Here is a 12788-nt window from a genome sequence, read left to right as displayed (position 1 = left end):
AATAATTTACCAACTTTGAGTTTGTACTTTAAACTTAAACTGAACCAAACAAACAACCCACACACAATAAATGGGAATATTGTGCACATATATTTGGATGTATGCAGGATGCATTTATATCCAAAATAGTTAATAACTATTATGGCAAGAAAACCAACAATCAGAATGAATTCCAGCTGTGGGCTGGAGCAGGGTCCTGTGAGACCCATATTGTTCCAGCCATTCATCCTTCAGTTTTAAATATACATATATTTTTATTGATTTCAGAGAGAAAGGAAGAGGGAGAGAGAGAATCATTGATTGGCTGCCTCCTGCATGCCCCACACTGGGTGGGGATTGAACCCACAACCCAGCCATGTGCCCTGACTGGGAATCAAACTGTGACCTCCTAGTTCATAGGTCAATGCTCAACCACTGAGCCATGCCATCCAGGCAAACCTTCAGTTTTACATCATAGGCACATGGTAGGATCCCAGGGGAGGTTGTGGGGTGACAGTAGAAGGGGTGCTGTTTATGAGCTGGTGTGGGACTATATCATCTACCCTAATAAAAGAGAAACATGGAAATTAACCATCACTCTGCTACACCCACAAGCCACGCCCACCAGCAAATCAGGAGCGAGTATGCAAATTAACCCAACTAAGATGGTGGCAGCCACGGAGCTGGAGCAAGCAGGAGGCTTGGGTTGCCCCTGGTGATGGAGGAAGCCAAGCTTCCTGCCTGCCCTGGCCAGCCCTGGGCTCAGCTCAAGGCTACAAAGTTTCAATTATAGAAGATAAATAAATCCCAGATACCTGCTTCCAGCTGGCCATGGCCTCTGCTCAAGGAGGGGCTGAAAAAGAAAAGAAAAAAAAGGAGAGGCTGGGAGCATGGGTCGCCAGGGGCGTGGCCAGCCTGAAAATGGCCATCAGCCCCTCACCCAGGCTGGCCTGGCATCCAGCAGGACCCCCACCCTGATCCAGGACACCCTTCAGGGCCAACCAGCTGGCTCCCACCTGTGCACCAGGCCTCTATCCTATATAATAAAAGGGTAATAGGCAAATTGACCCTAATAGCAGAATGACTGGGAATGACTGGTCACTATGACACACACTGACCACCAGGGGGCAGACACTCAATGCAGGAGCTGCCCCGTGGCGGTCAGTGCGCTCCCACAGGGGGAGCTCTGCTCAGCTACAAGCCAGGCTGATGGCTGCCAGCATAGCAGTGGTGGCGGGAGCCTCTCCTGCCTCCTCAACAGTGCTAAGGATGTCCAACTGCAGCTTAGGCCTGCCCCCCGCTGGCAAGTGGACATGTCCCGAGGGCTCCTGGGTTGCCAGAGGGATGTCTGACTGCCAGCTTAGGCCCGATTCCCCGGGGAGTGGAACTTCCCCCGAGGGGTCCCAGACTGCGAGAGGGTAAAGGTCGGGCTGAGGGTCCCCCCCCCCCCGTCCTGAGTGTACAAATTTTTGTGCACCAGGCCTCTAGTCATTTAATAAAACAGTATGGCCACAGTGGAGCATGTCAAGTAAATATCTGTCCAAACTGAGACACTCATCTAAGTTATCTTTGACTACCAAGGAAACTGACTCAGAATGTAACTGACTTGTCCAAAATCATATTCAGTTAGTTAGTTGGCACGGCCTAGCCTACATTTCAAGGTTTCTTACCTCCTAATCCACTACTCTTACATCATACTGAATATTCTAGGGAGAAAATTGAACAACAAAAATTCCATTCTTTGACCATCAGATCAAATGTAAGGTCCAAGGCCAAAAAGGCAATAGCTATGTTGAGCACAAATTGAGGTTATCAATACACTGATAACTTGATTGATGACTCAGATTTCCTCTGATTAAACCAAATATTTAATTATAATTTTGAAGTATTTATTTTAAATTGTGCTATTTTGACTATTTATTAATTCCAATATGGAAAGAAAACTTGTTACTGACTTAGAGTAGATGTGATTTGGTAAAAAACAAAACAAAACAAAAACAAAAACAAAACAAAACAAAAAAACAACAATTAATTTGGAGACAATTGATCTAAGATTGAGTGTTCTTCTACTTATTAATTACGTGAAATTGACCACGAATTTTTGCTCTTCTGAGTCTCATTTATATAATAGCGAAGTGGAGATTAATAGTAAAGTGGAGCGATAGGATCTGCCTATCATCCTATTGTTGAGAAATGGTTAGAAAGTGGAGGGCAAGTTACTCTTCAATGATGGAGGTGTCCTATAACTGGTGTTATCCAGTATAGTATCTACTAGTCACATATGACTACTGAGAACTTGTAATGAAGCTGGTGCAACTGAGGAACTGGATTTTAAATTTTATTAATTTTAATTATTTTATACTTACATCTACACTAGAAGCCCAGCGTGTGACTCAAAATCGCGCAGCGCTGCCCACCCTCCGGTCCAGCCCTGCCTCCCTGCCACCCCGCCCCTGACGTTGTACGCACAACCTCCTCCTGTCCGGTTGACCTGTTACGGCGTCCTGGTTAATTAGCATATTTCTCTATTATATATATATATGTATATATATAAAATATATAAAATCACATGTGCTTTGTGGCTACTGTTTTAGAGAGTGCAGCTATATACAGCATGGGGCAAAAGTAGGCTTACAGTTGTTCATATGAAAAATAATACAATAATTAATAAATAATAATACAATGATAAACTGTGTTTTGCATACTCACAACTGTAAACCTACTTTTGCTCCTCCCTACCCCCATAGAAAGCCAGAACATGATGTAAAAGTAAAGAGAGAATTAAAGATGCTGTGAGGTAATGAGAGAAGACCCTCTTAGACTTATTTCAACTTTGGGAATCTACATAATCTACACTAATAAAAAACAAATATGCAAATTGACCATACCTTTACTATGCCTTAAGCCATGCCCACTAGCCAATCAGAGCAACTATATGCAAATTAACCCAACCAAGATAGTGGCCGGCAGCCACAGAGCTGGAGCAAGCAGGAGGCTTGGTTGCCCCAATGATGGAGGAAGCCAAGCTTCCCAGCTGCCATGGCCGGCTCTGAGCTCCACTCAAAGCAACAAAGTTTCAATTATAGAAGGTAAATAAACCCCAGATACCTGCTTCCAGTCGCCATGGCCACTGAGCTGGAGAGAATAAAAAACAAAAAACAAAAAAAGAAAAGGCTGGGAGCTCCGGTCACCTGGGGGCTCGGTCAGTCTGAAAACAGCCATCAGCCCCTCACCCAGGCTGGCCAGGCACCCCAGTGGGGACCCCTACCCTGAAGGGGCTGTGGCCAGCCTGCAAACAGCCATCAGCCCCTCACTGAGGCTGGCCAAACCCCCATGGGGTGAGGGTCCCCACTGGGGGGCTTGACCAGCCTGAAAACAGCCCTCAGCACCTAACCCAGGCTGGCTAGGCACCCCAGCAGGATCCCCACCCTGATCCAGGACACCCTTCAGGGCAAATCAGTTGGCTCCCACCCGTGCACCAAGCCTCTATTCTATATAATAAAAGGGTAATATGCAAAATGACCCTAACAGCAGAATGACTGGGAATGACTGGTCACTATGACACACACTGACCACCAGGGGGCAGACGCTCAATGCAGGAACTGCCCCATGGTGGTCAGTGCGCTCCCACAGAGGGAGCTCTGCTCAGCCACAAGCAAGGCTGATGGCTGCCAGCACAGCAGTGGTGGTGGGAGCCTCTCCTGCCTCCTCAGCAGCACTAAGGATGTCCTACTGCAGCTTAGGCCTGCTCCCTGCTGGCAAGTGGACACCCCCTGAGGGCTGCCGGGCTGCCAGAGGGATGTCAGACTGCCAGCTTGGGACCGATTCCCCAGGGAGTGGGCCTAAGCCAGCAGGTGGATATCCTCTGAGGGGTCCCAGACTGCCTGAGGGCATAGGCCGGACTGAGGGAGCCCCCTGAGTGCACAAATTTTTGTGCACCGGGTCTCTAGTCTATATAATAAAAACCTAAGCAACCACAATGACTGGTCGCTATGATGCACACTAACCACCAGGGGGCAGACACTCAACACAGGAGCTGTCCCCTAGTGGTCAGTGTGATCCTACAGGGGGAGCACCACTCAGCCAGAGCCAGGCTCACAGCTGGTAAGCACAGTGGCAGAAACCTCTCCCACCTCCACGGCAGCACTAAGGAACAGCCAGCCCAGTGGTAAGGAGCAATGAGGAGGTGGGCGGTAAGGAACAAGGGGTTCTGAACATCCCCTGAGGGGTCCTGGACTGCAAGAGGGTGCAGGCTCAGCTGAGGGACCTGCCCCCCCAGTGCACAAATTTCATGCACTGGGCCTCTAGTATTTAAATAATGATTTTATTTGCAAAAGCATCTTTCCAGGGAGTTGTCTAGCTTATCACTAATTGCTTTGGAAATTAGTGTTAGACATTTCCAATTCTGTTAGACATTTTCTATCTCGTTTACCACAAGAAACATCTTAAACCCTTTATAGCTTCAGTGTTATGCCCATCCTTTCCTTGCAATGACTGATTTCTTGCTGCATCAGCCCAAGCATACTTGTATTAGTTTCCATATCTTTGAATAGTTAGCCCCCAAGGCAGCTTTGCTTATATGCAGTGAGCCAAAACCAACACTTGCTACCAGCACAGTATTGTACACCAAGAAGATTATCTTCTAGAAAGACCTAAAAGTCCAACAGATATGCCACAAAGAGTTAGATAACAGTGGTGCTTAATACCTAGAAGTGGTGAGAACAGCTATTTTATGAACAGTCCACAATCTTTCACCTTGACTCTATCAATGGTTGGCAAACTGCGGCTCAGCAAACTGCAGCTCGCGAGCCACATGCGGCTCTTTGGCTCCTTGAGTGTGGCTCTTCCACAAAATACCACGAAGTTTCAATTGCACTGTATGTGCACACTCGCACATGGTATTTTGTGGTATTTTGTGGAAGAGCCACACTCAAGGGGCCAAAGAGCCGCATGTGGCTCGCGAGCCACAGTTTGCCAACCACAGCTCTAGGCCATACCTTAAACTGAAAAAAAAAAATTATCTTAATATCTTCTATGGTTAGGAGATACTAAATCTCCTGTTCTAACCCAATAATAACAGAAATGATGGATATTCAAAATATATTAACAGGCTTTGGAAAAGCAACTCCTGGAAAATGGGAAGAAAATGTACTCCTAAATTTGACTGAGAAAATAACTACTAATTGATTAATGGGTTTAAGGTGATATAGAAACATGAATTCTGAAGGCCCATCAATGTTTATTTCTCGTTAAAATACATTTCAAGCCCTGGCTAGTGTGGCTCAGTAGGTTGAGTATCATCCCATGCATCGAGAGGTTGCTGGTTTGATTTCCTGTCAGGGCACATGCCTAGGTTGTAGGCTCACTCCCCAGTAGGAGGTGTGCAGGAGGCAGCCAATCAATATTTCTCTCTCATTCATGTTTCTCTCATTGATATTTTTCTCTGCCTCTCTCCCTCCCCTTCCTCCCTCTCTCTAAAATCAATAAAAAATATTAAAAATACAATTCAAAACACATTCTATTGTTCTTTGGGGCTAATAAATTGATATTGAAGACATGCACACAAAGAGTTTTCTGTGCTTCTGAACAATATAAAAATGTACCAGTTGACGGTTTGCATAAATGGAGCACAATTATCACCAAGCTGCACAACCTTTTTATCTATACTTCACTGCAGGAAATCTCACTGTGTGTGTGGCCTGAATACATATAACCCAGCGGAAAATTCCACAAATGCAGAGTAGCTTAAGACCAACAGCTGCCTAGCTTTTTTATTTTATTTTTTTTAATCAAACACAGGGATTTCTGGAGAATAGCTCTCCAAACCACCTTTTTAGAATTCGCTGTCATTTTCATCTATCCTTATTAATTCTTAAACAGCATCTATTCAAATTGCTATGCTTCAACCCTGAGGAATGTAAATACTGAGGTAATTATGAGCCTTATTTTCCAGTGGCACACATTTAAATGATTATATGAAAGTCATATGTTAATGTCACAAAATAGAGAAGTAAAACATAGTTAATATATTTTGCCCATAGTTAATAGGCTAAAATAGAGTAAGCTATGTCACATTGCAAGCAGATATAAATGTGGAGACTAGAATTGCTTTTTCATCATTCAAACATTGCAGAACAGTATGTATATTTTATTTGCATTAGTCTCCCAGAACTGGAGGGACAAAGGAAATGAGGCAAAGGGATCAGAAGAAAATGTGTGGAGACTGGAGTTGGATAAAATACGTGTGTACAACTGGGCAGGGATGTGGGGTGAGAGAATGACTTAGGGCACAGATCTGTCAGAAGCTCAAGGACAGCAAAGAAAATCCTTTGTTGCGTGGAAATTAGCCATGTGCTCTCTGAGCCCCCTTCCTCCGCTGGGTTCCATTTCTATAAGTTGCCCCTTTTCCTCTTTTCTATACACCACCCTTTCCTTTAGCCAATTTGAACAAATATCAATGATAAAATTGGTAATGTTATGTCCTAATTTATATTTTTTATCCATTATGGAACTATACTCTTAGGAAATTTATAGCATCATTACTGGTAAATCTGATTATTATGGATTGAACTGTGTCCCCCCTAAAAAGATATGTTGAATTCCTAATCCCCAGTATCTCAGAATGTGATTTCATTTGGAAATAGAGCAGTAGCAGCTATAATAAGTCAAGATGAGGTCATACTGGAGTAGGGTGGACCCCTAATCTAATACGATTGGTGCACTTATATGAAGATGGCCATAAGAAGACACAAAGATGCACTAGGCAAATGCCATGTGAAGACAGAAGTAGAGATTGGAGGGATGCACCTACAAGCCAAGGAATGCCAAGACTGTCACCAAAAACGAGGAGAGAGGCATGGAACAGATTTTCCCTAGAGCCCTCAGAATGAGCCAGGCTTGCCAACACCTTGATTATAGACTCACCAGCACTGTGAGTCAATAAATTTTTATTTTGTTAAGCCACCCAGTTTTTGCCGCTTTGCTATGGCAGCCCTAGGAAGGTAATTCACTAATATTTGAAAGAAACCTCAAAGTTTCTCTCTCTAGATGACAATTATACCTATTGCCCAATAACAAGAATGACTGCTAACATTTACTTCTTTTTGAATACATGCCAGACACCATCAGGGATCCTCCACAGAGCCTGCCTGATCACCTCTACAGAAACCAGGCTGCCCTCCACCACTACTCAAGTGTCCAGAGGTCTTGTCCTTGGCCACTGGTCCACTCAGCAGTCATAGTTCAGAGTCTCCTGTGTGCAGTTCTCCAAATCTCCAAGAATTTCCTTGTTGGCTCCAGTCCATGTTCACATTTACTCACTAAAGATAGACCACTGGGAAGTTAATTAGTCAACTGGACTTCAGTTGGGGAGCATGAACTCAGAGCAAGATGTGTTGGTCAGATAAATGGAAAACGTAATGGCCCCAGACATACTCACTTCACAATGAGGACAGTCTTTGGGAGGGAATGTTGTCCCAGAGGAGCATGAACTGAGTTGTTCAGCTTTACGTTGGCACTGAGAAGCAACATTTGCCACCCTAAAGTGTCTTTTGGCATGAGGATGATTTTGTTTTAAATTTTTTTAATTTAAATTTTTTATTTTATTGATTTTTTAGAGAGAGAACTGGAGGGAGAGAGAAAGATCTATCAGCCATTTTCTGCATGTGCCCCGACCAGAGATCAAACTGGCAATCTGGGTATGTGCCCTGAGCAGAAATTGAACCCATCACACACTGGTGTACTGGATGACGCTCTAACCAACTGAGCCTCACCAGCCAGGGCTAGGATTATTTTATTTTTAAGGAACAAAAGACTCAGGAAGAACCTTTACCCTTCCCCCTTACTGCTTAAAAGAATTTAGACAGAGGGCCTATTTCCGGAAGGGAGCTGTCACCATAGATAACTACAGTGTAACATGAAGTTGGTGTGGTAGGGGAGACTCAGCGGGACCTAGAGATCAGAGTCTACTCTGTGTCCATTGTCTTTGCATGGCCCAGCAAACATTTGGTTACCAAACATTTGCTTTTCCATCTTCATATAAATTGCCTTCCTCGTCTATGAAGTCCCAAACCACCACCCCCTTTTCTTTAGCTCAGATTGGCATATAAGCTCCAACTGCCCACCTTGCCTCCAGCCTCATATTTTTGTGGAACTCTCCCCTGTACACACATAATTAAATTTGGTAATTTTTCCTGTTAATCTGGCTCATGTCAATTTAATTCTGAGACCAGCCAGAAGAACCCAGAAGGGGAGAAGAAAATTTCTTCCTCCCCAACAGCACCCGTTGCAGAGCTCCCTAAGCTGACCAACCTTGTGTTGAGAGTAACATTTTTCCTCAGTCGTGTTACAGTGTGGTTGGTGTGTTAATCTAGGAAGCAGATATCAATATGGGATTGAACATGCAGCGATTTTACAGGGGAGGGAGACAGGGAAGGCTGGGGAAGCCACTGCATCATGATGCAAGTCTGACCTGTAGTGACGAGAAAGAGTGAGAAGGGAGAGTGGAAGTGTCCCAGACGGCCACCCAATCTAAGGCAGTTTCATCAAGGCTGGTTGGGGGCAGGGGTAAGGTGGGGGTGTGGCCAGAGGCAAAGTGGGCTGTAAGAGGAGTCCCCCAACTCTCAGAAATGGATCTGCCTTAGCATTCCGGCTGCACTCCGTCATGGGTCATTGGCTGAGAGCAGCTGTGGGAGGCTGGGCCTCAGTGCTGACATGGGGAAGGATTCAGAACACAGAGTCAGACGCCTGGGCAGTTATGCCCCTGTAGTTGGAGGTCTGGTGGTCCACATGCCACAGCCTGGAAGCCGCCCTTGCGCATCTTGGTAACGTGCTGGTTTGAAATTTAACTGCCAGAGGCAATTTTACATCTTAGTCTTGAAAGAATCCTCATCGTGGCTTGACCTCCAAGTATCCATAATACCTATCTAGTTGTATAGTGTGCACCTATTTTATCTACAAACATCCCCAACACATATGTACTTAAGACATACTATCACATTTAACAATATGAGAGAAAGCCACTGAAGCTAAACACTCCCTGAGAACTGTAAGTTTCCCCAAATCCATAGTAAAATAGCTTTTAAATCCAAGGATCCTGTTTTAGTGCCCCGTACTACGTGCAGTAGACATACGCAAATGCACATTGGTGATAACTTCTCAAGGTGAATAAATGATACACCTCATACCTTACATTTAATGAAACACCTAGCTAGCTTTTAAGAACACTTTACTTTCTTTAATGAGAACAGATGTTGTCCTCAGAAATAGTAGTTTCTGCAACTCTCAGTCCTGAGAATGGGTGAAACAACACTGCACATCATTTTTACAACACCGTCCAAATAGCATCTGAAGAATGTGCTGAGCACAGCTCCTTCTGCCTCATCAGTGAATCTTTCGGAGAGATGATGTGTGAGAACACATGTGCACGCATGGTTTCAGCTAGACCAAAACGACTGTGCATCCAGACCCTCCGGGATAGACTGCTCTTAAAACGACGTGAAATACAAAGCACCCAAGAGGCAAGAGAAGCAGTGAAAAATACCGTCTGCAAATATAAGAATCTTGGATTGACTTCTGGCTTATTTTCAAACCTCAGATAAAGTACTTTACTGCTTTTTGACCCATTCCTCTTTTGTTTGAGCTGCCTTTTGCTTTTTTAAACCCTTGGTAGTTGAGGTAGCCTAGTTTAATCCACATGAAACCACTTTGGCCTTTTATGAAATTTATGAGAAAATGCCATTTCAATAGCATTTATTTATTTTTTTCTTTATGTTTTTTTTCCAGGTTGTTTTTGTCTCTTTGTAACACACACACACACACACACACACACACACACACACACACACACCCTTCACACTGTATGTTGCAACTTTTTCTTTTTTTTTTTCTCAGCACTGCCCTTGATGCTCATTCAAACTGGACTTTGAACACTAAGTGCTTATGTGCTAAACTCATTCATACTGAATGAATAATCTTGCATCACAGGTGCATCTAAGAAGTTCTGTTTGGACCCCATGATTTATTAAGCGATGCTCAATAAACATTTGTCAGATAGATGAACGTGCACACGTTACCTTCTGACATCAGGCTTAATTCTGATTATTTGCAGAGGCATCATTTCCTCTGCAGATTTCAGGGATGCGATGCTATTAGGAATCGCTGCTTTAGGAATCAAACAAGATGAGTCTGAACTTGAACAATTCTGGAAAACATCTATTGAAACTTGGGCTTTTTCATCCTCCATCTTGGGTTCATTCCAATTTTGTAAATGACTTTTAGCTATTCTCCTAATAATCCATTTACAGCTTAAATTCTATGTGTGCCTTTACGTATAATTCCTGTAGAGATGAACATGCAACATGTGTACCAAAAAACATCAGAAATTGAAATTCTATAGTGAGAAAACAAATCACTGGGGAGTTGGTGTTATTTTTCTTTGTGAGTTTGTTTTAGATAAAGAGGGTACTTGTTTAATTTAATGTTCTCTATATAAGTGATTGGCTTAAAATTTAATAACCTATAGAGACTCCAGATTTTGTTTACATGTTTAACATTCATGTGGCTTGACCTGAATTCAGATCTTTGGGGCTATGTTCCCCAAAAGCCAAAAAGTTGTCAGCAGGACAGCAGACACTTATTAATACCTGCAGCTAGAGGCTATAATGACCGTTCCCCATTTCGCCACATTCACACTTCTTTTATCACCTAGGCAGGGGTGTTATAGCATACTAGAGGCCCAGTGCATGAAATCTGTGCAAAGAGTAAGCCTTCGCAGCTGCAGTGGCTGCCTGGATCCCTCCCTTGCAGCCGGGGCGGCTTCATCTGGAAGGACGTCCGGAAGGATGTCTGGTCTAATTAGCATATTACGATTTTATTACTATAGATTGTGGGTTCCAAAACACCAACCAAGTAAGAGCAGTTGTACAGAGTACTTTGAGTATATCTGTATGGGTAAAATAAGTATTTTTATAATTTTACCCAAAAGAACACAAATCCTTTAGCTTCTTTAGATCTTCCGTGAAGAATGTTGGCAATTTTTTTAAAAAAATGAATCTCATTTTAAATATTCAAATAACATAACAGTAAATATAGGGAAAAAAGTGGCAGTTAAATTAGCCTATTTGCGTCGTCTAGAAAACGAGTGAATAAGAGGGCAAAAATATGGCTGATTTATTTATGTTCACCACGTGGGGGCACAGTTAGTTCTTCATGGTACTTAGGAACAAGCCTATTGTTCTTAGTGAGGGTGTATCTATCAGATAAGTAATAGTAAGGGACAAGAATGTGAGAGCAAGACCATAAGACCCCCCAGAAACATCAGATGTAGGTTGGGAGGGGGTTGATAATCTTCCTTAAGGAGCTCCGGAGTCCTCCTGTCCACCCTCTCATGCCTGTCCAACCTTCCCCTGGGGAGATAACAGTGATGAACAGACACGGGGCACTGACACTGCTTCTCTGTTTTTACAGAATTCCTTGTCTACCAACAATTGCAGTACACGGCTAGTTTCTTTGCATACGGTGAGGATAAGTGTATTTCTCTCTGACTGGGAGCATATTCATCCTGGGTCTTTTCTCACCAGTCTAGGTAACAGCTATTCATGAGACACATAAGTAACTGTGAGGTGATGGAGTGTGAGACCTCACAGGATGCACACCTTTTAAAATAGGCATGGTGACCTAATTAATAGCTGTTTCCCAGAGGAAAATACAGATAACTAAAACAAAAGGTAGCTGGCCAATTTTAATCCAGAGGAGCGAAGCCCCAGGGCGGGAGGAAGACCAAGGCCAGGGAAGTTTTCTCTTCTCCCTGAGAGATTGCTCTGAAACCCAGGGGCCAAGTGTACTTTTTCTTTAAAAGTCCAGGGACAGAAACATTACAAGAGAACCAGAGTAGGGGGTTTGTTGAAGATGCCAGAGCCTTAAAAAGACTCCTAGATGAGGATTAAGAAACACCTCTTGACATTAATTTATCTTCTGCCTCCAGAATCTGTAACATGCTTAGCTGACACAGTGTTAAGTGATTCCCTCGCTCCCTTTTCAGCATAATGGGGCTTTGGGCATTGTTGTCCCACAGTCACTCCTACATCCACAACTATTGCTGCCAACGCCCAGCTCCTTACAAAGGAGGCTTGTGGTGAAGTAATTCACACTCGAGTCTTAACAGTAGATGTCAGCACTGACCTTGCTCATTTAGTTTCACATATACTTCAGCACACAGGAATCATGCTGTTATTTGTTCAGTGGCAACATCTTAAGGACAAGAAATACTGAAATTGTTCTTTTTAAAGAAAACAGGCAACTAGATGCTTACCTTTTAAAAAAAATCTAAATGTCCTTTTGAGAAGAAACAGGTTGGAGAATTTGCCCACACTCACTGAGGCATGTGAAATGCAAGTGAAAAACTTGCCTACTTTCAGATTGCTTTTCTTGCTCATCAACCTCCCAGACTAATCTGTTTGTTATGACATTCTAAAGAAAATAGCAGACAATGCTTGGAGTCAAAAAGAGAAAAATTCTTATTTTATTATTTAAAATTTATATCTCAGAGTCTTACAGAGTTAGCTTTAATTAGCTCTTTGAAACAGACTTCTTTTAAAGAGCAGTTTTAGGTTCACAGAAAAATTGAGTTGAAGGTACAGAAATTTCCCATATGTCCCCGGCCCTGACAGCATCCCTTGTCAGAGAGGAACATTTGTTATATAATTGGTAAACTTATATCGACCTATCATTGTTACCCGAAATGCATAGGGTTTACTCTTGGTGTTGTATATTTTATGGGTTTTGATAAGTATATAATGACATGTATCTCC

Source organism: Myotis daubentonii, chromosome 2, assembly GCF_963259705.1.
Source record: "Myotis daubentonii chromosome 2, mMyoDau2.1, whole genome shotgun sequence".
NCBI lineage: Eukaryota > Metazoa > Chordata > Mammalia > Chiroptera > Vespertilionidae > Myotis > Myotis daubentonii.
Note: the sequence above shows the minus strand (reverse complement) of the source record.